Here is a 27,252-nt window from a genome sequence, read left to right as displayed (position 1 = left end):
GCCTTTTAGGATATCTCTGGACATTTCGTTTGGGATCTTAATTTTTACAAGGAAAAATGTAGTTTGTTGACTTCTTTTTGAAGGTTATCATGTTTATATTTTTCTTATTACCGTTGCCACACCCTGCTACAGTGCAGGTTTGAGTATACTTTGTTATCAGAATTCTCAGATTAACCAGGTGAGAAACGTGGCAAAGGAGAAGATAAGCACGTATGTTAAATGCAGCGTATGTGCTACATCAAAGAGTCCGGGGTATGCCTGTTTTTCAGCTTTGCCCAGTTTTGTTCCCTGTGATTCAGTCTACTAAAATAATGTCATTGAAATCATTGATAAGCTGACTGAGGTCAGATGAATACTGCATGATGTGGGGAAACTACAAAAGGATTAAATCCAGAGAATTCACCTATCTGGAGAGTTGTGTAGGGGGTCAGCAATCCCTTTGGGGCCATGTGTCTTTCAGAGTTCAGATTTAGAAGGGTAATATAGTTTATGTACTGTATGTTATGTAATAGTTCCTTGTGATCCCAGGAAACCGTAATTTCTGTAGCAAAGTGGATGAATATTCACATTTAAGAGAACAGAGGATGACCAAATAATTTGATGTCAGTTCAGGTCAGTTTTGGAGTAAATTCATTTGGTAGCAAAGTAACAAAGAAACCCTGTTTTCAGAAAATTTTGCATTTCAAAATTGTGGGTAAAGTTTTGTGAACTTGTTCAGTGTATCCCAGGATATTACATCTCAAATAATTGTTCCTTCCTCTTTCCCACTCCCACCCTCCCATCCCCTCTGCCACACACACATTTCATAGCATTTGGCCCTGAGTATACTTATCTTGCTTTCACATCATTAGTTTCCCATCAGACTTGACAAAATGCCAAGTTAGCTGTTCAATTTTGGTGGAACAACGCCAGGTATGGATGTGTTATGGCTGCCAGATCTGCATTCTCTTGTGGTTTGTGGTTTCACCTCCCCGTTATAGGCCTGGATCGTAGCCATGTTCATTTACTCCAGAACCCCTGGGGCCCAGGGTCCCAGAAGATGAAGATAGTTTTGTGAGGTCAAAAAGATATCCTTCAAGAAAAATCCAAAGGGAACAATAGAAGCTATCACTGCAGGTAGTGCCAGACTCATGCAAAGTAACCCTCATACCCATCCCAAAATCTTTGGGCAGTGAGATGAGAGATAAAGACATGAAGTGTAAAACAGTGTGCGGTATCTAGTGTTCTCAGCTTGGGAGTAAGATGCTAGTACAAAGTGAGATACTGCAGACTTGTTCGGATTTTTAAAGAATTCTGCATAATCTTATGTGATTTGCCTAACGGTACTTAGCGAGCCTTGTTAGTTTCTTTTTGTGTGTATTTATTTTCATATCTGTTTATTTCACATCTTTATTCATTTCCAGATTCCAGTGGTGGTACTCAGGAAATTACAACTGTATGGCACTGGGGTTTAACTAATTTTCCATGGCACTCCTAAGTGGCTATGAACGTGAATGCATATTTCGATCCATGTGTAAAATTTGCTCTTGCTTCATGTGAGTATGCGTGCTCCCATGGCAATGTTACTTAGGCAGAACATACCGCAGATTGTGGGACCCATTTACCAGCAAGGGGGACCCAATTTCTGTAAATTTGAGGAAAGAACAGAGTGTAGTATTATACTAGCCTTGGGGGAAAACTGCATGTGTATAGGGACACGGAAGAAATTTGCCTTTTGAGAACTCAAGACCATCATCAAGTAGTAAGTTCTTGAAGATGAATGTGAGCTAACAGCTGAGTGAATAAGGTAATTGCCAATGTTTCTATAGGCATTCAGGAGCATGTAGTAGGGGTTACTTTGCTACTGTTACCTCTTTTTTAAAGTTCTTCATTGCTTCAGTGTAATACCAACATTTCCTCTGAGGGTGAACCATCAATATGAAAAGACATTGAATCATTGCCCTTGGTAGTGGAAGTACGTCCCTCGCCTTTCCCATCCGCAGACTTCGTTCTTGGGTGTCCTGGTTTACACCTACCTCCTACTCCAGCAGCAGCCTCCTCGCAAGTGTCATTTTCTCTCCTGTTTCCCAACTTTAAAGAGCTAAAGTCCTGCTTTGGTTTTGCACCTGTCTTTTCTTGCCAAGCATCTTCCTGAGTTTGCAAGCATTTCTTCTTCTTACCACATTTCCTGTTGTTAAAGAGCTGACAGCCCACAGGGGCCTCACATTGTCACTGCTACATTCCCTTCCTCATTAAATACCACCCTCCTTTGTGTTCTGGTGATGTTTCCCCCCCTCTTTGGGGGCAGATCATCTGATCTGTCTCACCTTTCTCCTTCTCCCTCTTTTAGTCTAGCTGCCTTTAGAGCAGTGGTTCACCATACTGACTGCGTAAGAACATTACCTGGGGAGGTGTCATACTTGTGATGTCCGTGGCCTCCCCCCAGTAATTCTGATTAACATGCTCTAGGGGGTCTCGACCTTTGTGTTTTTAGGTTTTTTATTTTTTTAAGTGTGGTCCACACCCAGGGTGGAGCCCAACACAAGGCTTGAACTTGGGACCCTGAGATCAGGACCTGAGCTGAGATCAAAAGTCGGTTGCTCAACCGACTGAGCCACCCAGGCGCCCCAGCCCTTGGTGGTTTTTGAAAGGCACCTCCCTTCTGCCCCACCCCAGGTAATGCAGCCATCACTTAGAACCACCCATTTAGAGGGCAGGATACCTGTCAGGTGCTGTAGGTCGCAAACCACTGTGGAAGGAAGGGGAGGGAAGGTTGAAAAAAGAAGAGAAGAGATTAAACAATGGCAACACTCCCTTGTCCCTTTGTTTACTTTTAGTTTCAGCCTGGGGTAATGGGTTTCCCTAAGTGCCGCCTACACAGGCCCAGTGTGGCAGCTTCTCCCCCTTGGACTGCATTCCCATCTGTAATCCCTGGCGGCCATGTACCCCCAGCAGGCCAGAAACCATTGGAGGTGAAGTGTGTACTTATCTCCTCATGAGGCTGGCCACAAGGGGCCTTATTTTCCTTTCATAACTATGGCCTCCTGCCTTGCAGCCCACTATTTCCATTTTTCCTTTCTGTCACTCTCTCTAAACCAAAGCCATGTGCCCTCGTCCCTCGTTTGTTGTTAGTTTGAAACTCACTGCCATAAAGACACACACAGGAGAACCAATTAAAGTTCCGAGGTAGAGATTTTCACTTTGTTTTTCCCTTGTGAGAAAGATGGGCGGCAGGGTCTTTGCTGGGAAACGACGGTAGAGAATATAATTTTTCTGAATTAGTGGGAGAGGGGAGGCCACTACTAAAATTGAACTGCCATCTATTCATAGTTGTCTTTTATTCTTAATATACCTGTGGCTCTCTGAAATCCTTCCTTACACAATAAGGAATTCAGAAGTTGGACAGAAATGCATTTGGATAGCCTTCTTTATAAAGCCTCTTCTCTAGACTTTCTGTGGTCAGAATGCCTGTCCGTTTTCCAGAGAGTGGCACACAAGAGCCTGTGGATGGGCTCCATTGTTCCACAGTTTCTAAAGGGACTGAGAACGGTTATAACATGAATAGATTTATAATACTGTCTGAACTGACCGTTTTGTTGTTAAGGGATATTTTGTTCTAAAGACAATACTTTTATTTTTTTTCAGTAAGTAGGAAAATTTAAGTGAGGTGATTTTTGTATTCATAAAAAGTATACACAACGAACTCTTTTAAGGACATCCCATGTGAAATTTATAGAAAATCCAGTTGTGTGGGGGGAAAAAAAGAAGAAGAAATGCCTCACTTCACAAACAACTAGGAAGATATGGTAATGATTTAAATGCCAGCTTTCTTTAATAGAATGGGGTCAGTTTACAGAAATTATATTTAATACTTTCCCCTGAGCCACAGATACTGCACAAAAAAAATTCTGCCCCACGGTCATCCTATTGTGTGGTAAGAAATTGAACTTTTCTGTCAGCCTCATGCATCCAGTGTGAGAACCTCGCCAAGACTGGCGTCAGTGCAGGCCAGTAATTCATTAATGTGTTCATCTATTCAGCATACATTGATTGAGTTCCTACTGTGTGCTGGGCACCATGATAGTGGATAGAGCAGCCAACAAGCTACCTGTTCTGATGTTGAATATCAGTAGGTATTCTGTTCTGGACAGAGAAGTAAAATGTATTTATGTTATTAGGAATGACTGGGCAACTGGGGAGAGCCCCCTTGAGAAGATGAAATGAAAGCTGCATTGTGAAGGAAACAACCAGGGCTGGTGGGAATTCAGAGACCAGCTTGGGCAGAGCAGACCCAGGCAGTCCGAAGGGATGGGGAGGGCAGAGTTGCGGCTGGGTGCGCCGCAGCAGGGAACAGCATGGCCAGGTTTGTAGTTTAGGAAGATCACTTTGGAGTGGGACAGAAGGGGAACCGGAATCAGAGACAGGGATGGTGGGGCCCCAGCCTGGGGCCCACATCCTGGAACCAAGGGTACCTTTTGAGAACAGAATAGGCAGCATGCCGGCTGGATGCCAAGAGGCTGATCTCGGGCTCCTCCTCTGCGCCCCGTCCAGACCCAGCCTGAGTCTTTCAGCCTGTTGAGAACATGAGCCTTAATTCACTTTTAAAATGCTTGTAAAAATGCTGAGTTGCAGAGGTGCCTGGGTGGCTCAGTTGGTTAAGCGTCTGCCTTTGGCTCAGAACTTGGTCTTGGGGTCCTGGGAGCAAGCCCTGCATTGGGCTCCCTGCTCAGCGGGGAGTCTGTGTCTCCCTCTGCCCCTGTCCCCTCTTGTGCATTCCTGCGTGTTCTCTCTCTCTCTCTCTCACATAAATCAATAAAATCTTTTTAAAAAAACGCCTATTTCCACACCTCATCATGGTCTAGTGATATGGAGTGAGACCCAAGATTTCATTAAGTTTCCAGGTGTCTGATGTGTGGAGTCTGTGGACCAGTTTTTGAGAAATATTGTATTTACAGACTGTGCTATTGTTGAGTATCCAATTTAATTCTCTCAACAACTCTGTAAGAGAAGTGTGTTTTCCGCAGATTACAGATTAGGAAACGGTCAGTGTGATGAAGCATCAGGCCCAAGGTGACACCACTGGTGCGTGTTATGACTGGCAAAGCAATCTGCCCCTTTTTATAGAGAGCCCTGCCTGTGTGAAAATGGGAATTTTGGCCCTGCAAAATTCAGAAAACCTTTGCAGGTTAATGTGTCTTATGAATGAATAGGATCCTTCTCTCAAATCCAAGACTCAATACATCCCATCTTCGGATAGAACCAGAAATGTTCATTTTTTAACTTGCTTTTTTTTCTAAAGGAAAAATTTCTTTCCTTCCTTCCTTCCTTCCTCCCTCCCTCCCTCTCTTCCTCTCTTCCCTTCCTTCCCTTCATTCCCTTCCTTCCCTTTCTTCCCTTTCTTTCTTCTCCATGGCCAGTGTGGAGCCCAACACAGGCTTTGAACTCACGATCCTGAGATCAAGACCTGAGCTGAGATCAAGAATCAGATGCTCAACTGACTGAGCCACCCAGGTGCCCCTTAATTTTGTTTCTTAAATATAGAATTTTAAGCCCTCGGAAGAAATATATATTGCAAAGGAGAGATTTGATCTTTATAGGTCTATCTGGGGGTCTTTTTGCCTTTTTTCTATAAAAGAAGTTAAGAGGGTTAAGGGGTAGCTTTTTTTTTTTTTTTAATTACCCATAGACCTAGAAACCCAACCATTATGCCTCACCGAAAATTATCATGCTTTCAGTTGTCATGAATCATTTATTTCTTAAGTGGCTCTTGAACTGAGAGTTGTAAAAACGATGTTGAAGAAGTGGAGGAGGGTTGCTGAGTGAAAAGTCCGCTGATGATTAGAACTCTTGTTTAAAAGCTAGCTTGAAAGCACATTTACTTAAATGAATTACCTGCCTGCCCTCATATGAAAGTGCGAGGAAGTTTCCAGCTTTATTTTCTTCTGTTAATAGGGTATTGAATGTATTTATCTGGAAGATTTAATTTCATAATAAAGTGTATGTTGGCCTGACTTTTAAGCAGTATCCTGTATTAGTTTGCTAGGGCTCCCATAACAAATACCACAGACACAGTGGCCTTAACCACAGAAATTTATTTTTGCACAGTTCTGGAGATGGGGGGTCCAAGACCAGTGTGTCGGCAGGTTCTGTTTCTCCCAAGGCCCCTGTCCTCCCTCTCTCCTTGGTCTGCAGATGGCCGCCCTTTTGCTGCCTCTTCACATCATCATCCCTCTGTGCGTGGGTGCCCCTGGTGTGTCTCTGCTGTGTCCTAATCTCTTCATATAAGGACACATGTCATATTGGATTAGGGCCCACCCTAATGACTTCATTTTTAACTTAATTACCTCCTTAAAGGTCCTATCTCACATTCTAAGGTCCCGGGGGTTAGAACTTCGGTGTATGAATTTTGGGGAAACACAGCTCATAAAAGCCCCCCTCCCAGGGGAACAGGTAGAGAAGAAGAGTGTGGGCAAAAGGACAAAAAAAAATTTTCCCAGAGCAAGGTTCCCCCCCCCCACCACCCCCCCCCCCCCTGCCCCGCCACCTGCACCGTGTCCTACCCTGCCCTGTTCCCCCTGCAGCAGACTGAGCAGAGGACCTCTGCAAGCCGCAAGCCGTAGGGTAGCATTCTCTCCACTAGACTGCAGTTGTGAACTGCCTGGCCGGGCTGAGCCAGTTGGAATGAGATTTCTGGAAGTGAGGAAGGGGGCTCTCTCCCCTGAAGCTTGACTGCTAGGTCGGGTAGAATTGGCAGCGGAGAGCAGGGCTTTTGGTTTCTGGACCCGGCCATGGTTGTTGCAGCACAGATCGCTGCTTTGATGGTGAACATTAGATGAACACTCCTTCCTGAGGTCATTTTTATCCACAGCCATCAGCTTCATTTGCTACTGTGTGGGGCACACTGTCCAGAGAGGCCCAATTTTCCCAGGGGCACATTTTGTTGCTTGGTGTTGGTGGTCAGTCTCATTCCCGTCACTAATGATGTCAGGTGGGCTCAGAGCCACCTCTGGGGACATAGCGTGCAAGACAAGGCATCCTGTCGTGAAGACAGAATGTCCCCCCATCTGTGCCTGCATTTGTATGTAAGTGAAAGAGGCCCTTCCGTGGCAATCTTAAAAGGGAAAGAAAAGGAAAGGTTTAACTGCAGTGTAAAGAACGGTGGATTTGTAGAGGGGAGAGACTTTGGCTTTATGATCTTCATTAAAGCGTTCATGTGTTGATTATGTAGATTGTAAAGTCCAGAAACAGATATGTATGTCCTAGAACATACCGTGGCTTGTAAAGTAATAACATGCCATTTGTTATGTGTACTCACCAATTTCTAGACGTTTGACCCCCCTCAAGCTTTTTAAAAATGGATTGTACTAGTTTGTCCCCTAAGCCCCAGCTGCGTCCTTGATTCCTGGTTCACTCGCTGAAGGGAGGACGAGTTACCCGGGGCAGCCTTGGGTCAGGGATCTAGTCGCTTCAGTTTCTGTGTAGCTCATTTGATGGTGCCAAAAGGCTGTGTGTTGTTAGCATAGCATCTTCTTTGTTTTCTATTTTGTTTTGTTCAATATGTGCCTTGGAGTCTTCATTCATCGAATATTTTTTGAAAACCAAGCATTTTTGAACACATTAATGTATATTATCAAGGCCCTACAGTTCCTGCTCTGAAAGGGAAGGAATCTCCTTGAAGCCCTGCCCTGACTTGCCTGCAGGCTAGGAAGTCTCTGAGTTGGGATTTAACGGGAGGTCTGATAGGAGTCATGCTCTGGGTGCACTCCCTCTCTTTTCCTGTGATTTTCCTATTGAAGCTCACCATCACAAGAAATAGATACTGGTTTTGAAATCAGTTAAGGGTTAAAGAATGAATTATTAAATCAGATCACATGTCCTTCTGACTTAGTTAAAATTGTATACACCACTTACTTGACGTGAGAAATAGTTTTCTTCATTGTTTTTAGTTTTTTGGGTTTTTTTTTTTTTTTTTTTTGGTATGAGGTTGGGAAAAGCATCCTAAAGGATGGGCTTAATTTATAAAGTTGTAACTCTGTTGCAGTTGTCTGATCAGTTCTGTGACAGGGTAAAATTTTGGACTAAGCTAAGATTGCTGAGTCTGTAGCGGGCATCAACACTGGATGGTTAGTTGGTTGACATTTAGAAACCTCTTTGCTCGGAGATGCAAAGATTCTTTGGGTTTGTCATTTTTGACAAAGATGAAATCATAAGAATAAATGTCTTTCTCTGAAGCCTCATTATACAAAGCAATGTCATTTAATATTCATAAGTGGATTTATTTTTTTTCAAACATATGTCCAAACTAATAAGGTTTTTTTTTTTCCTTCACTCTGTGATACAACTGTTATGGCACAACCTATTGATACAATTTCCCATTCACCGTTGATGGTTTCATTGACCTTAGCACTTATCAAGTCCTGCTGTGACTAGTGTATCCATATATGTATATTCTCGATCAGATCATGGAAGAGAAGATTTGTGTTTAGTGCCTTTTTTCAGAGCACCCCCCCTTCTGCCACATCTTATCATTTCCCGTAGTCTTTGCCTTACTTATTGTCACCCATTCAGTAGACTGGGCAACAGGAAGTCACTCTTTTTTTTTTAAATTAAGTTTTTAATTTTAATTCCAGTTAATATACAGTGTTAAATTAGTTTCATGTGTACAATATAGTGATTCAACAATTCGGTACACTACTCAGTGCTCATGATGATAAGTGTAATCTTAAATCCCCATCACCTATTTCACCCATCCCCCTACCCACCTCCCCTCTGATAACCATCCGTTTGTTCTCTATAGTTAAGAGTCTGTTTCTTGGTTTGTCTATCTTTCCCCCCTCCTTTGTTCATTTGTTTTGTTTCTTAAATTGCACACATGGGTGAAATCATATGGTATTTGTCTTTCTGTGACTTGTTTCACTTAGTATCACACTCTCTAGGTCCATGTTGTTGCAAATGACAAGATTTCATTCTTTTTAATGGCTGAACAGTATTCCTGTGTGTGTGTGTGTGTGTGTGTGTGTGTGCGCGCCCGCGTGTGTCTGTGTGTATACCACTTCTTTACCCATTCACTATCGATGGCACTTGGGCTGCCTCCATAATTTGTAGTGTAAATTTGTACTGTAAATAATGCCGCAGTAAACATAGGAGTTCATGTATTTCTTTGAATTAGTGTTTTTGTATTTTGGAGATAATACCCAGTAGTGTGATTACTGGGTCATAGGGTAGTTCTAGTTTTGACTTTTTGAGGCACCACTGTACTGTTTTCCACAGCGGCTGTACCAGTTTGCATTCCCACCAACAGTGCATGAGGGTTCCTTTTTCTCCACATCCTCACCAATACTTGTTGTTTCTTGTGCTTTTGATTTTAGTCACTCTGACAGGTGTGAGGTGATATCTCATTATAGTTTTGATTTGCATTTCCCTGATGAGTGATGTTGAGCATCTTTTCATGTGTCTGTTGGCATCTGTATGTCTCCTTTGGAGTGTCTGCTCATGTCTTCTGCCCATTTCTAAATTGGGTTGTTTTTTGAGTGTTGAGTTGTATCAGTCCATTGTATATTTTGGATATTAACCTGTTATTGGATATGTCATTTGCAAATATCTTCTCCCATTCAGTAGGTTCTTTTAGTTTTGCTGATTGTTTCCATCGCTGTGCAAAAGCTGTTTATTTTGATGAAGTCCCAATAGTTTATTCTTGTGTTTGTTTTTGTTTTTTTTTTTCCCTTGCCTTAGAGACATATCTAGAAAAATGTTGCTACGGCTGATGTCAGACATTACTGCCTCTGCTGTCTTCTAGGATTTTTATGCTTTCAGGTCTCACATTTAGATCGTGATGCCTCCATTTCTTCATCTTCATAGCCCTTGGCCAACAAGGTTTGTACACTATATCTATTAAATATTGAATCAGTCTTTTAATTTCAAATCCTTATGCCATTCTCTTAGTTTAGAATGTTATCATCTGGGCAACATATGCCCCAGTATTATTTTTGAAGTCTTCTAATTGGTCTCCATTATGCCAGACATATCCAGAACTATACTGTGTTCTACCCTAGTACCAGGGAAAATGACCTAATATGCAGATTTGTTCATGTCATCCTTTAAAATTCTCCATTTTTCTGAATGTGGCCTCCTGGAAAGCATGGTATACAAATTCTTTAGTGATCTGGGCCTGATGGGCAATCCAGCCTCATTTCTTACACTCTCCTGTGTGTTCTAGTTATACATCAAGTCAGAGTCCCTCAAATGTGGCCTGAGATTTTGCATAAACTACTCCCTAAATCCCTTAATAGAGTCCTGCTTCATCCTCAGGTGTCCCTTTCTCTGAGCAGCTGACCCTGATTGTACAACCACCCCAACCTAACCTGATTTAGATGTCTCTTATTGCAGTCCCATAATGCTCTATTACATCCCTTTTAATGAGTGACTCACATTCTTGTAATTGCCGGGTTAGTGGTCTTTCTCCCATTGGACTATGAGTTCCTTGAAGGCAGACATCACACCTTAATAATGTTTATTTCCCCAGTGTGTAGCATTGAATCTAGTCTCTAGTAACCAATCAAGTATTTGCTGAATTGATCTGAAATGAACTAAAGATAGAAGTAGGATGTTCAGATGTTATTTAGACACTCCTTAAATAGGAAAGATCAATACCTGCAATTTTATGACAGTTTACACTTTACTTATATTTTGTGACATTTTACACAATTTGTTATCATTTTCTCACATGCTTTTCCTGCTAAGCCTATGAAATTCATAGAACAATTAGCATTTTCTTTGTGGCATTGAAAGTGAAGACTTAAAGCTAGTACATCACTTGCCTGTATACATCAAAAAGGTAGCAGTTTGTGGGGCAGGACTCCAACCTAAGTCTCCTGTTGTGAGGTCCATAGTTACCTTTCAACCAATCCCAGAAACTCCCTACTGGAGAGTAAAGTCAGTGTATATATGTACGTATGTATATATGTATGTATGTATATATGTATGTGTGTATATATGTATGTGTGTGTATATATAATATACATATTTTCACACATATATAAATATTAAGGCTAGTTTGGAAATTCTTTGAGGGCATTTAGCATATTCTTCTGCTTGCCAAAGTGTTATATGGGGCAAGTAACATATCCTGTCTGTTTCATTGTCCTCATATGAATAACAGACTTTATCTCATAGAGTGTTTTTGAGAAATAAAAGATCTACATAGAAAGCATCAGTATAGTACCTGGCACATAGTAAGAGCTACATAATGCTTACCTGTTTTTATAGTCACTCCAAGGACATATGCTAAAGGTACTGAATATTTGTGGAATGCTATTGATTAATAAAGCAGAGTGGGAATTCCAGAAGTTCCCTGGGAAATAGTTCAGAAAGATTGTGGGATAGATCATCATTGTGTTCCTCTGCATCAAGGGAATTAGACAATTGCTTTAGATTGTTTTACATAATATTTTAAAAATACCATTTACATTAGCAACAGAAACTACAAAAGATCTAAGAATGGAAAAATCTTACCTTTATGAAGAGAGGTATGGAACTTTATTGAAACAGATAAAAGACAAGGAAATGGAAAGACATGCAGTGTTCATGGGTTGAGAAACTCAGTATAGAAAAGATGTAGTCATTCTCCAAATTAATCTATAATTGAAATGCAATTTTCATCAAAGTCTTTGTAGGTTTTGTTGTTTGTTTTTTATTTCATGAGTGTTGAGGGGGGAATCTCTCACATTTCTGTACGTCTTGCAAGCGGAAGCACTAAATGCCTTTTTGTTCTGAACTATTTTTTCAAGGATGTTTGTAATATGAACAGCCTTAGAAGTTAGTGTCTGCATTCAAATTAAAGGGTAGGGTTATTTACTGTTCACTGTAGTAAAGATAATGTTTTCCTTCAGGGCAAGGCTTCATTACGAACAAGTCCTGTTCTCCAAATGCAGGGTTCTTTAGGTGTAATACAAGTCCACTGTAAACACGGCATCCGCCTGAGTCCCTCCATAGCACCCCATGGAACTTGAACACCAAGCAGAGTGACTAACTATGAAACTCATGTTGCTTGCTATGCTGCAAGTAATAAAATCCTTTGTCTCTGACCCAGGAGTTTTGTGTCTTACAGTACCCGTGAATATTGGCAGGCCAACTCCTTAGCTTACAAGTTGGATAAGATCTCAGAGCCTTCACAGTTCTTGACAGAGTCGTGATAAATCTTCACTTGTAAACATAATTTAGCATAATGAATTTCAAGAGGAACATTAAGAATTTGGTACAATGATTTCTTAAAAAGCTAAGAGCAAATAGACTAGCTATTGCCTGGAAAGAGACTCCAGTTTTTTGCTGATTTAACTCCTCCTCCCCTCCAAGGATGACAGATGAACTTCTTTAGTTTGTTCAAAGCCTTTCGTTTGGGTATTTTCGGTAATAACTTTTCCATGCCCTTCCTAGAACTTGGCATCTCTGGTTCTTTCCGATGGCATGTTAAGCTAGCTTTTTTCTGAATGTGTGTGTGGTGGTTTTATTTTGTTTAGTTTAAATGTTTGCTTGGCAAGGCAGATTTAGCAGATTTCTTTCTAAGTCTTAGCACTTTCCAGCTATTTTTCCAGGTCTCCTTACCAACATTTTTCTCTGATTGCAACCAAAGGTATTGTAGTCCCTTTGCAGTTTCCCCATAACAAAGAGAAGCACATTAGGATTATACACATTAGAGGAAAAAAACAGGTGAAAAAATCCCCAGTTAATAATGATTTCATTTTATATAATTTTATGTATATATGTAAAAGAATATAGCTTATATTTTTTTATGTCCTTAGAAAATCCGTCTGATCCTGAGGTTGTAGGAAGACTTCCACCATCTTCTCAATGGTTTTGCGTTTAATTTATCCGAAGTTGATGTTTGAATCAGGTTGTGTGGTGGGATCTAATAATTACATGACTAAACTAGTTGCTTTAGGATTTTTAATAATATGCAAGCATTTTAAAGGAAGACATTGGTGATTTATTTTCAGACTGGGAGACATGGACACTTGGAAATAGGTTTAAGTTAGAGCATATGAATTCTAGGTTAAACATATTAAATAAATGAACTCATGAAAAGTAAACACACTCATATATATATATATATATATACTTTTTTTCTCCTTGCCTATCAGTGAGAATAAGAACTGCTGGTGTTGGGCCTGAACTACTTTAATGTAGTCTTGCCTGAAGATAGGAAATGAACTATATGACTTTTTACAGTGCTCCCAGCTGCAAATTCTGATTTATAGTCTGTAATAGCTATTAAATAGGACAAAATCCTGTTTTTTAAATAGCCCATATATCCTGCCCAGACTAAAAAATATGACTACTTACCAGAAGAATTAGAATTGTATGTGAAAAAAAAATCATAAAACATAATTGACCAAAATGCATCCTTTCGTTTTCAAGCATTCAAAGGCTTTGAATATTGCCAGTGTACGGAAGTTTACCTGACTGTATTACCAGTTCTGTTTTGAATATGAAAGACGTATTCAGACTAAACAAACCCCAAATTTACTCTGTAGGGGTGTCTCATGTGTCCTTTTCACGTAGAGGGAGAATAAGTCTCTATACCGTCCTATGCGTTCCTCTCCACTGACTAGCTCTCTTCTGTGGAGATAGGTAGGGGAGTGTACTATTTGTTTCCTAAGCAGATTTTACAGTGGGCCAGTGGGCTGTTTTGGACTTGCATATTGAGTACAGAATGGACTCTTGTTATTCTAGTAATGGACTTGGTTGATCACAGAACACAATGCACCTTTTCATGATTTTAATGCTTCTGTGAGTTATTTAAATTTTTTGTGCTACATGTCACTTCACTGTTAGTTTTCTTTCTAGGATGCTTTTTGCCAGATTGGCTGTGAGTCAAGCTGGTTGATGAAGCTTAATTTTGCTAAATCTCCAGAATGGCTTGTTAATCCTTATTTTACATTTCATTGAGTGCTGTACCATGCAGTTTCCTTCTGTTCATCCAAGGAAGAGAAAAGCTATGTGAAGTAATAATGTGATGAATTTGGAGACTACCCTAAGGAATCGCCATTTGCTTCTAATTGGCAAGTGAAGCACAAAATCCAAACCCTGATTTTTCCAGAACTATTCCAAGTAAATGCCCAGCTGTCTTAACTTAGAGCTGCTCTTAGATTGTTTGAAGTGCTTTATCAATTTGAAGGTTATTCTAATTTACACATTTCTTGGGACTTTCTATATCTTATTTGATTTTGACACTTTCTTAATTAAATTTCTTAAGAGTAACCTTTTATATTGAACTGTAAAAAAGAATTTCTGTCAAAAACAGACTTCATCTCAATGTATTTTAGGCAGACTTTTATTTACTTTTAGCACTGTTTATGCCACTCTGCCCAATTCATCTAAAATAAAGGGTTGATTAAGGGAAAATAGATGTAATGTTAGGACCCTGTCTGCTCTCTCATGATGACTGCCATCCTTTAGCATACATCTGGTTCTCTTAAACTCTCTAACGAGGTTGTTTGGAAGAAGTACTTTCAGATAATGTAAATATAATCATACATAAGACCTGTGCAGCTACTTCCTACAGACAGCTTAGGAAAGAAAGACACCCTCAAATAATGACCAAAGTAGGGAAAAAAAGCTAAAGACCTAGTCTTCTACATAATCAATTGCAAACATCAGCCACAGGGATAAAATCCCTTTCTTTTTCTTGACATCTCTTGAAATTAAAAGTTAACCTTAGAAGTCGGGTATTTTTGGAGAGCATTTCAAACATACTCCTTGTAAATTGGTTTTCTTGTTTGTTAAATGCCATGGCACAGTTTTAAAATTTTTCTTAAGGTTTTTTGGTAAGTATTCTAACTTGATTTCATGTAAACTTCTGCTAGATGTAGCTTTTTCAACTTAGTAAATGCAATTTCCTTACTTGATAAGTTTTCTCATTTTAACCTCAAAATAAAAAGAAGGACTATTTCTGTTTCTGGAAAGATGGAGTGAACATACTTTTTTTTTTTTTTTTTTTTACCTGTTATTCCCACAACATACACCGAAAAACCCTGGACACTCTCTGTAAAACAAACATAAGGTGTGAAAGGTAGAAGAAGCAGAACATCAGTGGACCTCAAGGCCCAAGGAATGACACAGTGATTAGTTACATGGGTTTTCTTTTTCCCTCATATATCCCAGATTGGAGCTAGAGAAACCAGAACTCAAACACCAATGGGAACAGACAAAACAACAACAAAAGCCTGTCCTCTCTAGCCCAGGGACCAAAGACGGACACCCCGCTAAGACAGAAAACTTGTAGGCAACAACTGCTGTACTCTAGCCAAACATCCTTATTCTCTCTCTCAATCTCTCTCTCTCTCTCTCTCTCTCTCACACACACACACACACACACACACACACACACAGAATAAACTGTGGCCCCACCCTACCTGCAAAGGCTGATTGGGAAGCTGAGATTTCCACTCCTGCCAGGTTCTCAGGAGGCACCCGAGCCCCCTCCACTGGGTGGTGTTACAGAGGCTGAGTAGTAGGAAGCCAAGACTTTGATTTCTGCTGGGTTGTTACAAAACCTACCACCTCCACCTCTATGTAAAAGTGGAAACCACAAAAGGACTCTGGATTTCCCCCCTCCCCACCACTGGGGTGGTGTCAGCAGAGACTGTGTAGGAAGCGGAAACACTATTTCTCCCAGCCAGGAAGGTGTCAGCAGGGGCCCAGTGGAGAGCCCAGCAGCAAGGAGAAACCCCTCTTAGGTGTCAGTGGAGGTGTAGGGGGCACCTGATTCTACCCCAACCTGGCAATGCCGACACAGTCTCCCTCCTCCTTTGTCGGAGTGGTATTGGAGGAAGGCAGCTAAAACAGAAGGTTTACATAAGATCCAGAGTGTCACCCAACCCCAAATGTCCAGGTTTTAATAAAAATCACTTGTCATGCCAACAACTGGGAAGACCTCAAACCGAATGAAAAAAAAAAAAAAAAAAAGACCAAAAAAGACAACAAGGCGTTGTTGAGCAATTATGAACATGCAGGATACACATGAAAAATTGAAAGTCTCATCAAAGAAATAGGAAATTTGGGACACGTGGGTGTCTCAGTTGGTTAAGCATCTGCCTTCAGCTCAAATCATGATCCCAAGACCCTGGGATCAAGTCCCACATCAGCCTCCTTGCTCAGCGGGGAGCCTGCTTCTCCCTCTGTCTGCCATTCCCTTGTCTGTGCTCTCTCTCCCTCTCTCTGATTGATAAATCAATCAATCAATTAAATCAAATCTTGGGGGAAAAAAAGAAATCAGAAATTTAATGAAGAACCTAGTGGGCATCTTAAACTGGAAAAATACAACAACCAAGGTAAAAATCTCAGTAGATGGATTGAACAGCACAATGGCGAGGACAGAGGAAAGAATCACGCCCTTAGAAGAGAGAACAATAGAAGTCACCCAATCTGAAGAAACAGGGATTGTGGATTTAAATGTAAAGAATAAAAGTATAAAACTCTTGGGGAAAATATAGAAACAAGTCTTTAAGATCTAGAGCAAGGTATAAAGGTCTTAGACCTGACACCAAAAAGTACAATCTATAAAAGGAAGATTTGATAAATTGGATGTAGTCAAAATTAAACACTTTTGCTCTCCGGGGGACCCTGTTAAAGGATGAAAAGCTACTGAGTGAGGAAAAATATTTGCAAACCATGTGTTTAGTAAAGGACTAATAAAACTCAACAATACAAAGAAAATGAAAGAACTAGAACTTTCACTGAAGAAGGTATGCAGATGGCAAATAAACACATGAAAAGATGTTCAACATCATTAGCATTCTTTCTCAATGAGTGACTCTTCTGCCTCTCTGTGTAGGCTGTTAACTTAGTCTCCAAATATCTCTCTGGAACAGGTGCTGACTTCAGGAAGTTTAAGCGTTTTTCCCAGGCCATGGCAGAGTCAATCTAGGATTGAAAGTCCAGGACTTTGCTATCCAGATCCCATCTTACTCCCATCTCCTCAGAAGCCATATATCACATGGCCCTCAGACCTCATCCTCAAGCCTATTTGGTTGACCTTAGTGTTGGGTGGCAATGTGTTAGTTTAAAATTTATGTTAGCATACATTAAAACATTGTGAGGTATGTAAAAATCCAAATTTCTAGCTTCTCTTAGGAAAACACAGAAAATCTGCCCACATTGGGTTCACATACCCAAATTCTCCCAGAGAGGTTGGGTACATATGCCTGGTGACTGGCTCTTTAGAAGAGGAATGTTTGCCACAGGCCTCACCACTCCTTATTGCTCCCAGATAACACAGCAAGTCAGCAGCTTTTTATCATTGTGTAGCACTGTTATTTTTCTTAAAGCAGAGTAGAAGAAAGTAACATTTTAACCCACCTCTCTACCAAATCATAGACCTGAGAAGGCTTTGAGTTCCTCTGGTGCATTTCACTCATATATGGCATCTGACTGACAGGGGTCAGCACTTGGATTTATGACTCTTGTCCTTCCTGATACTGCAATGCTGTTACCGCTGCTAGGACCATGTTCTCCCTCCCTCACCTCACCTGCCCAAATGGGACTTACTCTTCCAAGTTTATGCAGCCTTTCTGATTTCTTCAGTGAGAAATCTATTGCGTTCCTGCCTCCCTCCCTCTTTTTCTTTCTTTCCTTTTCTTTCTTTCTTTCTTTCTTTCTTTCTTTCTTTCTTTCTTTCTTTCTTTCTTTCTTTCTTTCTTCCTCTCTCTCTCTCTCTCTTTCCTTCCTTCCTTCCTTCCTTGCCACATTTCTTTCTCATGCCGTTAATGTTCTACTTTTTATCCTAGCAATTTGTATAGTTGTATCTTCCCTAATTATAAAGTCCTATTTCTGAAAACTTCCATTATTTGAGAATTTGCAGTTCTAAGACTTCAGTATAGTTGCAGGAATGGATATCATTTGACTATCTATCAAAGTTATTCACTAAAATGAAACTGGTATATGTGGCGGAGAACATGTCTTCTTTGGCATTTCTTAAGTAAGAATGTGTGCTGTGTAGTTACTGTCTTCATTGTTACAGTTATGTCATGGCCCTCACTAAGGACTTTCTGGTAGTTCTATCTGGAGTTTCAATGAGGTGCTTATAAATTAATTTGGTTTCATGGTACATAATAGGCATAGTAAGAGCTAATATTTCTTCTGCATCTAGTTTTCTAAGAAAATATTCAAGCTGTTTTCAGTTCTACAACTCGGAGACACCAGCTGCTTCCTGACTGGCCCAGGCCCGAGTGTCTCTCCTGATTCTCAGATACTCAATCTGAAATAGTAGGAAATAGGAGTAAAGAATTTCACAGAAAGGAAGTTTACCATGAGGGAAGGATTAATAAATTATTCATATTGGTATACTTTGTAGTACTTGGCACATTTTTGTTACAGAGCAGACATACAGAAGTGAACTGATTATGTTCCATATTGAACTCCTGAGTAATTCGGTATTGTCTCAGGATAATGGTATTGCAAATGATATTACGATTAGAAGTTTGTTTTGTTTGCTTCCTGATCAAAGAGTAGGTGACAGGAGGTGGCCTTGTTTGTACAAATTGTGTTAGGATTGAGGGATGATTGAAGATACCATGAAGAAGACAGCCTGCCAGGCTGAGCATGTGACTGGTGCTGATAGAAAAGGAGTGGAGGCTTCAGAATGGAAAGTCTGCTGGGCTCTCATCTGTGCACTCCTGCCCATTTCACAGCTCGCTGCTAATCCGCGTTATCTTTATTCAAAGGGAAGGTCTGAGAAGGCTGAGACCTGGCTAGGGTTTCACCAGACCAGGGGATCGGCAACTGCTTAGCTTACAATGCTGCTGTGGGCAAAACTGGAGCATTTGCAGGAGGGAGGAAGATAATGGCGAAGTGATCTGAAGAGTGTCAAATAGAGTAAGGGTTGAGAGGTTAAGAGCTTGTCATCTGGAGCCAGACTTCTGCTGTATGTCTACCTCCCATCCCCTTCCTGTACTTGCTCTGTGACCTTGAGCAAATAACGAAGCTCTCAATACTTCAGTTTCCTCATCTGTAAAAGGGGATAATAATCGTATTTCCCTCATAGGATTGTTGGCATACGAAAAGTGCGTAGAACAGTGCCTGCTCTGTGTTGTCAGCCCCCTGGCAGTGTTGACTCTCCTAGGACGGGAGGCTCACAGGGCAAGGGCAGAAGACAGGCCTGCTCTCTCCTGCACCAAACAGTCAATGTTTCCTTTCATAACTAGCAACATCTCTGCACTGTACTTTTTTTTTTTTTTTTGTCAATTGCTCTTTTTATTCTGTACCTACAAGGTCATCTGAAACAGCTTGTCTTTTAATGTAATGAGTCAGGAGCCTGGGAACTAACTTAGATATGAATAAGGAAGGATAAAGAATGGCAGTCAAAGCTGCACATGATTTGGAATGCTTATCAATGTGTGAGTGTCCCCAGACACCTCTTTGCAGGCTTGCTTCCAACCATGGATGTTTTTTCAGGTTTAGTCTTTGCACTAGACCCAAATATCTGCTCATTTACAAAATACAGCCATTCATGACTTATAAAATGTTAGGAAGATCTTTGCCCCTGTTGGGAAACGCCTTAGTTCTTATCCCCATTTTCCTAACTGTGATATTGACCTTAATTCTTTTCAAGATATTTGTTTTTGAAGTATGTTTAGTAATAGATTGAAATATTTTTGCAGGTGATTTTATTATACAGATGAAAAACTTGTCACCTTATCTCAAGAAACAAGTACATGAGAAATAACATGCAACCAAGTAATTTGAACCCAGAAACTCTAGTATTAAATACCCTAGCAGGGGTGCCTGTGCCTGGATGGCTTAGTCGGTTAAGCGTCTGACTCTTGGTTTCAGCTGAGGTCATGATTTCAGGGTCGTAAGATCCAGCCTCACGTCGGCTTGGCACTGGGCATGGAGCCTGCTCAGATTCTCTCTCCCCCTCTCTCTGCCCCTCTCCCCACTCATGGGCTTACACTCTCTCTATATATAAAAGAAAAAAAAAAAAAAAAGAAATCCCTAGCAGACGGTTTCTATATTTTTCTTTCTATGTGTCAGAAGGTTTCCTGAGTACATTTGTCGCAATGATTCTACAAGGAAAAGTATTTTTGAGTTCAGGAGTTTTCACTGGTCCAGTTCCATTCACGTGGCCTTGATTCCTGGGCCAGGCAGGCAGTGGTAGGCACAGTTATACACCAGGTGAACAAGGTGAGAGTCCCGTGTGCAAGGAGCTGCTCTTCCAGCCCCAGGTGTGGCTCCTTGGAGTGGATTTAGGGATGGAGAAAGAGTGGACTGACTCGTGAGAAGGGGCATTCATGCTGCCAGGGAGAAGACTGAGGCTGAGTAGCAGACGTGGGAGTGAAGGAGGTTTAAAGGCTCTTGAGATGGCAGGCAAGGTTGGTGTGAGGAGATTTGACAGCCCCTTATTCTCTGATATCTTTTCTCTTTCCTAGTCTTTCAGCAGCTGCAGACTTTATCTCTGAGGTGGGGCATTATGGAGAGTGGGTAAGGACCTCACGAGGAGCAGAAGTGGGGTGTTTCTCTCTCTTGTCTCTTGCCTCCTCCACCTCCTTCTCCTCCTCCTCACTCTTGATCCTACCTTGTCACATAGACCTGACCTGCAGAGTGGAAGCTGGGAGGGGAGTTCCAGAAGTATTGGAAGAAAATGAAGCGGCTTTTTTCCCTCATCTTTTCCAGTCTCCGTTATCACTTACCGTGTTTCTTTATAGGTCCTGTGGGGATAAGAGATCCAAATGCCTTCTTTGTCCTTTTTACCTCCTCCCTTCCTCCCTACCTCCCCCCAGCAGAGTGCCCCGCCACACACACACACTCACACTTCACACCCATGTATGTATGTGTAGGGTGGTGATGATTATGGCTCCAATAGAAAGGTTGAGAAGCTGCAGCTGGTTGTTGTGAGCAGTGAAAACTCTGAGTTGAGGAAGATTAGAAGATTCAATCATTGGCCTAAAATGATTCATAGTCCAGAGATCTCATTCTAAAATTTTAATACACATAATAATGAAGCAGTAGATTCTAACTGATAAGGTCAGAAAGGCTGCAAAGGCCTTGAAGAAATGAATTCTAATTGGGGATGAGCAGGGGGAGAAGAGAATGGCCCTGGCAGAAGCAACAGCTTGTTAGCATTATCCAGGACAAGAGTCACAAGCTCAGGTGGGTACCATAAATGAGTTAAGTGGGCTGGATCTCAGAGTCCTCCCAGGAGGTCAGTGATTTGGTAGGGAGGTGGGTAAAACCACATCCCTTTGTGCTAACCCCAAGAACAACAGCAGCGCCCTGTGGTGATCAGGAGCAGCTCGTACCTGGCTGCAGTGTCTAGGAGACGCTAGGGAGTGGTGAGGACTGGGGCAAACAGGAGTCATATGCTTTATCTAAAAGGCAGCAGTTAAATAGTTTCATTCAGTTGCTGCTTTTCAGGAATTTGGGAATGTGCATCTAATGTTGGTAGATTTTACATTCCTCTGACTGTAAGCTAGGCCCTGTTCTTAGTGCTTAAAATACCGACTTAACACAACCTCAAAGATGCACTGAAGGTTTCTTAAAACCCGGTATTTCAACTAGTTTGTGATAGGCTTCTTGGGATATGCATTTCAGCAAGCAGTATCTTCTCTTGGTACTTTTTCTTCATCTTTTCTGGTCTTTTCTGGGGGTACTTTGTACCCTCGAATGATGGAATGTTATTCTTTTATGAAGGACTTTGCCTTGAGAGAGAGGAGAATGCTTCTAAGGTAAGCCTGACTGTTTTTCACATGGTGGTCTCGCTCAAGGTTTATTTAGGAAGTGGTACCTACAGCATAGGTCAGTCGGTTCTTGTCTCCAACTAATGAAATGTTTTGCTTTCAGTAAAATCTTCCCATCCTTTTCCAAACCTTTCATCTAAACTTCAAATTATTGATTCAGTTAATCTTTTGTGTTTTTAAAACATGCCTTCTTCAGCTGTTCTTTTGTGTTCAATAAACTCTTTTCTGATTTCTAAGTGTGCGGAAAAAACTCCGAGTTGTTGAGAAAACAGAGCCGATCTTTTCATACCTGAAGAAATTAATATTTTCACCTTATTTTGGAGGGTGCCATTTGGTATTCATGTGAGTCAAGACAGATGTCTGCCATATACAGATCTGATTAAAGTGTGTCTCAGTACTTTTCAACCTTTTGGAAAATATTAGTTTCACAACAGTGATGGAATTTGAATATTGAACACTCTTTACTAACTACTTTTTGTGGCTGAAGTCCAAGGGGAAACCCATAATAAAATTCCCCTAATATAATTAGAAATTAAAGGTTCCTAATCCAATATAGGAAACATGTAATATGGCTGGACCGGCAAAGTGTGGAGGGAAATAGCTTGAAAGAGGCAGTGACAAATCAGTGGATCCTCGGCAGCTCAAAGACATTTTTGCAAATTTTCAAATGTTTCTGTTTTTTTTTCCCCCTTGGGATACATATCCTTGAGGGTTTGAATTATATTCATTCAGCTGAACTCCAAGGCAGAGCCATCCATCCATCAGCCAGGACTTAGGAGCACTTAGTGAAGTAGGGAATAGAGGGCGAAGACGATGGGCAGCCTGGGCTGCATCCCTAGACCTGAAATGTGCAGAAGGGCAGGATCCGCATTTCTACCAAGAAGCGTGGTGTCCAGTTTCACACACCACCATGGTGTAGTCTCTCATGTCCGGCAGCCCACAGTGAGCCAGTCTGCTTCTAGGAGATGTTTCCAGCATCTTGTAAGTGTCAGGGTGTTGAAAGAGGGCACCTGAGTGGCTCCATGGATTAAGCGTCTATGTTCGGCTTAGGTCATGATCCCAGCATCCTGGGATCGAGTCCCTCGTCAGGCTCCCTGTTCAGTGGGGAGCCTGCCGCTCCCTCTCCCTCTGCCCCTCCCCCCACTCATGCTCACGCTCTCTCTCACTCTCTCTCAAATAAATAAAATCTCAGAAAAAAATGTTGAAAGAATCAAGGCCCCCATGGCAAACAAAGACAACCTGTGTTCTCAGGAAACTGTAGACTGTTCGTATTCGTAGACACACAGAACAGTACTTTTAGGAGGAATATGCCTGAAGGAGCAAGAGGTGGTAGAATGTTGGGGTGGGAGGTACCAGGCCCAGTTCAGGGTCTGTCACTCAGCCTTTCTGGATGTCGTACTTCCCCATCTGTGACATGAAGGACGTTCAGCTCTCTACGTGGTTCTTTGGGCTGTGCTTCTCAGACTTTAATGTGCATGCACACTCCCCGAGCATCCTGTGAAACTGCAGGTTCTCCTTTAGTAGGTCTGGGGTGGGGCCCGAGCTTTGCCTTTCTAACGAGCTTCCGGCGGGAGGCTGCTACCGGGCCACAGACCGCATGTTGTTTCGCTAGCTCTGCACCATCCCGAGCCCATTAGCTCTACAAGTCTATGGGTGTGATCATCTGACATTTCAGAAAGACAGGAAGGGTTCAGGAAACATGCCTGCTATGGTATTAACTGTTCTCAGTCTTCATAATCATCTTCATCAAAAACCCTTTAAGTGCCTAATTATGCATAACAATTTCACATGCTTTACAAAAAGAACTAAATAGGTTTGGCCCTTGCCTTATCAGACTTGACAACCTGAGACAGATGGAGAAATATGCCTAGAGACAGTAATAAATATTGAGTGATAAATATTCAGATACAGGACATATTAAAATAAAAAGGTTATGTATTTAGCATGGGCCTCAGGATATTTATTTCTGTACAGCTTTTGTTCCTTTTTTTTTTTAAGATTATTTATTTATTTATTCGACAGAGATAGAGACAGCCAGCGAGAGAGGGAACAGAAGCAGGGGGAGTGGGAGAGGAAGAAGCAGGCTCATAGCAGAGGAGCCTGATGTGGGGCTTGATCCCATAACGCCGGGATCACGCCCTGAGCCGAAGGCAGACGCTTAACCGTTGTGCCACCCAGGCGCCCCAGCTTTTGTTCCTTTTAAAATCTGGTAATCTGGAAAGATGGTTCTGTAATTTTTACTCAAAGATGTTTCTGTTTCTGTTTTACCGATGGGGATTTGGGAATGGGAAGATCAGTTTCTGAGGCTTCCTTTGTTGTTATTGTTGTTTATTTTGGCTCTACTAACTTCAAAAGAAATATTTAGGGGCGCCTGGGTGGCTCAGTTGGTTAAGTGGTTGCCTTCGGCTCAGGTCATCCTCCCCCCGGGGTCCTGGGATCGAGCCCCACATCAGCCTCCCTGCTCAGTGGGGAGCCTGCTTCTCCCTCTCCCTCTGCTGCTCCCCCTGCATGTGCTCGTTCTCTCTCTCTCTCTCTCTCTCTCTCCTGCTGTCTGTCAAATAAATAAATAAAATCTTTAAAAAATATATTTTATTGGCCTCACTTGCCTAACTCTGATTACCATGTGCAAGTGTCCTGTCCTGATTTTGTATTGCTCAGTGTGAGTGTGTGGACACAGTTTCATTAACCTCAGCTCTTCCCATCCCAGGGCCTTAGGCCCGTCAGGTCTTCTTCATGCTGTCCTCGGGAAGCAGGGCAGGCAGGGCCAGACATTGGTACCTCTGAATTGTAGGCGGTTGAGTGATTCAGAGAAGGAAGCTGGTGTGTCCAAAGTCTCATGGTAATTAATTCACACAGGAAGGTTTGGAATCGGTTCTTTTTTTTTCTGTGTGCTTGCTAAACAGACCTGAGGTCTCTGCTGCTTTAGTGGAGGAAGGGGTCAGACGAGTGGCCATTGCCAGCACTTTCTCCTGACAGCAGAACAGATTCTGTTCCTCAAGGCCAGGCTACCCACCAGCAGAGACTGCATTCAGGTACCCACAGTGATGATTAGGTTTGTTATAACCGTGTCGGAATTTATCAGAGTGGTGCTAGATTGGCTCAGTTTGTTCATTTTTTCTAGCTGGGAAACAGCTAAAAGAATTATCACAGATGTAGAAAAGGGGCCCATCTAACCAAGAGTGTGTGTATCAAGTATTTACTGATAATGAGATTAAAGAGCATCAGTTCATACCTTCTTGATTCATATAGGCACGTATAATATTTAGTAGTAACTGTGCATATGTTTTGGGATGCGGAGATGTAAAGAGAACTGTATGGCCACACTCTGAGGTGACAGCTGTACGTTAATCCAATCGGAAACGGTATGTGTCAGTGAGGCCCCGCTTTGGATCAAACTTGGGTTTGAAACTTGGCTCAGCTACTCACTGACTGTGTTACTTAACCTTTCCAAGTCTCAGCTTTCCCATCTGTAGAACCAGCATAACAATAGTGCAGACCCGTGGAATTCTCGTGAGGGTTACATGAGATGAGGATGTGTGGGATGTGTAGCACAGCGTCTGCAAATCGTAGGACTCATAACCGGTAATTTTTAGTAATTATAAAACTATTAGAAGTGACAGCATCTGGAATCATTTGGGTCTTGAAAGAGAAGAGTGAGAGATTCTAAATTTGGAATTTTTGTATTATTTCACCTGTGCGTATTTGTACGGGAGTTTGTATCTGGGTTAATGAAAATGTCACACTGTTTATTAGGAATAAAGCCGTTATTGAAGCAGAGCCTACATTAATTAGGCTCAACCTCATCTTTCATTCTGTGATGTCGTGTACAGCTGTTGTTTTCTTTGTTTTATGAAATTAACTATAAAGAGTGAAGGCAGTCTGCTCATATTAAAGGAGATACAAAATCCTGAGTAATTATGAAAGCAGGAAGCTAAACCTTTGAAAAGCCATATTATACATTTTTTCAATACCGTATCTTTTGCATCAGTGCCTAGTAATCGATCTGTGTAGGCACATGGAATTATTCAGGCTGGATGGAGGGCACTAAGTATCAGCTTGCCACCTCGCAGGCCAGGGAGAGCAGAGGGCGCTAGCTGGAACTTGGTCTCAGGAAGCAAGAGGATTCCATCTGATACAGAAAGGGTGAGAATGTGAATGAGGCACTTGGAGGGGCAGCATTCTTTGGTAAATGCAACCTAAAGCCTGCCAGCAATACTTTAAGGCTGCAGGGCAGGACGGAGCAAGGGCATGAGGCAGCTGGATGGACACCCAGGAAGCCAAAATGAGCCGTTTAAGGTGGAGGAGAGGAAGCAGAGCCCCAGGGAAGTCCCTAACCTCAGAAACTGATTCAGTAGCACCTTTTTATCTGGTGCTGTGGCTTCTGGTCAGGCTCAGACATAAGCCAGTTCTCCCTCAAATTTCATGTGCACATGAGTCACCTGGTAAAATGTAGATTTTGATTCCTTAGATCTGAGATTCTGCATTTCACACAGGTCCCCAGGTGTTGATGCTACTAGTGGTCCAGGGACCACACTTGGAATAGTGAGGGTTTAACCCACTCTCCCTCCGAGCATCCTGTTTGCCAATCACCGCCTCTTTCTGTTCACCTGCACCCCACACCTTACTTTCAATCATTTTTGGGCTCTGCCAGGACGTACAATCCATTGATCTTACTAATTTCCACTGTCACTCCCGCCAGTTCTCCTTTCCCAGTTACCCAGCTTAGATTCCATTCTCTCTCTCCTTTCTCTCCAAACACTGCTTTGCTTACACCCTCAAGTTCTTTTCTTCTTTCTCTCTTTCCTCGTTGTCCTCACCTGCATACCTCATCGTTCTACCTGTCCCACATCTTCACCTGTGCTGCTGATGATCCTGGAGGAACACACAACCCTATGCTAATAGGTCTCATTTTTTTTAAATCTAAGACTGCTGGTTTCCTTGTCCATCCACAGTTTCCCTCTCCCAGAGGACTTCTTCCTACTTTCTGCTCTTCTATGAGACCTTCACCGTTTTCTTCCCTCTCCTTACTTGCAGCTGATAACCTTGCTTCTGACATTCCTTCTGTTGGATTCACCCACACGTCTGCATGTGGGCCCATGTCTGGGGTCCTCCCTGCAGAAGCTATGGGAGCACTGGGCATTCTCTGATTCTACCCACGGTGCCATCATGATGGTCACCTGGAGGGGCTAGCATGACTGTACCCATGGCCCAAACTAGCTTCAGTTGTTCAATAATTATCGTAACTGTTTTTGCCAGATGGCTGGTGTGTCTCCTACCCCTACCAGAAAGCTCCAGTGAGGGCTGGGAATTTTGTCTGTCTTGGTCAGTACGGAAACAACACTAGGTATTAGTGTCCAGCACATGGAAACGATCCTTAAATGAAGCCTTTGAACAGCTATTAGATATTAGATGTATTAGAGTGGAAGATGTGATTATATTCGAACAGGATCCGAAAAAGCTAATTATAACAAAAACTACATATCAACATATATATATTTTAAAAGCCAGTATCATCCTTTCTGAATAGACAAGGCTATAGAAG

The 27,252-nt window shown here is 41.9% G+C and overlaps 1 protein-coding gene across 2 annotated transcripts in view; it reads left to right on the top strand.

The window, feature by feature from the left end:
* Window positions 1–27,252, top strand: part of PAG1 (phosphoprotein membrane anchor with glycosphingolipid microdomains 1) — a 136,545-nt gene that overhangs the window by 12,773 nt on the left and 96,520 nt on the right. The window contains exon 1 of one of the 2 annotated variants that reach the window (XM_044382726.3): window positions 9,716–9,852. The exons of the other annotated variant lie outside the window; for it this stretch is intronic. The gene's annotated coding sequence lies outside the window, so the exon portion shown is untranslated. Of the gene's footprint in view, window positions 1–9,715; window positions 9,853–27,252 lie in introns of those variants that run through there. 2 annotated transcript variants of the gene reach the window in all.

Source organism: Ursus arctos, unplaced genomic scaffold, assembly GCF_023065955.2.
Source record: "Ursus arctos isolate Adak ecotype North America unplaced genomic scaffold, UrsArc2.0 scaffold_6, whole genome shotgun sequence".
NCBI classification, from domain to species: Eukaryota; Metazoa; Chordata; class Mammalia; order Carnivora; family Ursidae; genus Ursus; species Ursus arctos.
The sequence above is the reverse complement of the archived record's forward strand: the minus strand, read 5'-3'. Positions and strand labels throughout refer to the sequence as shown.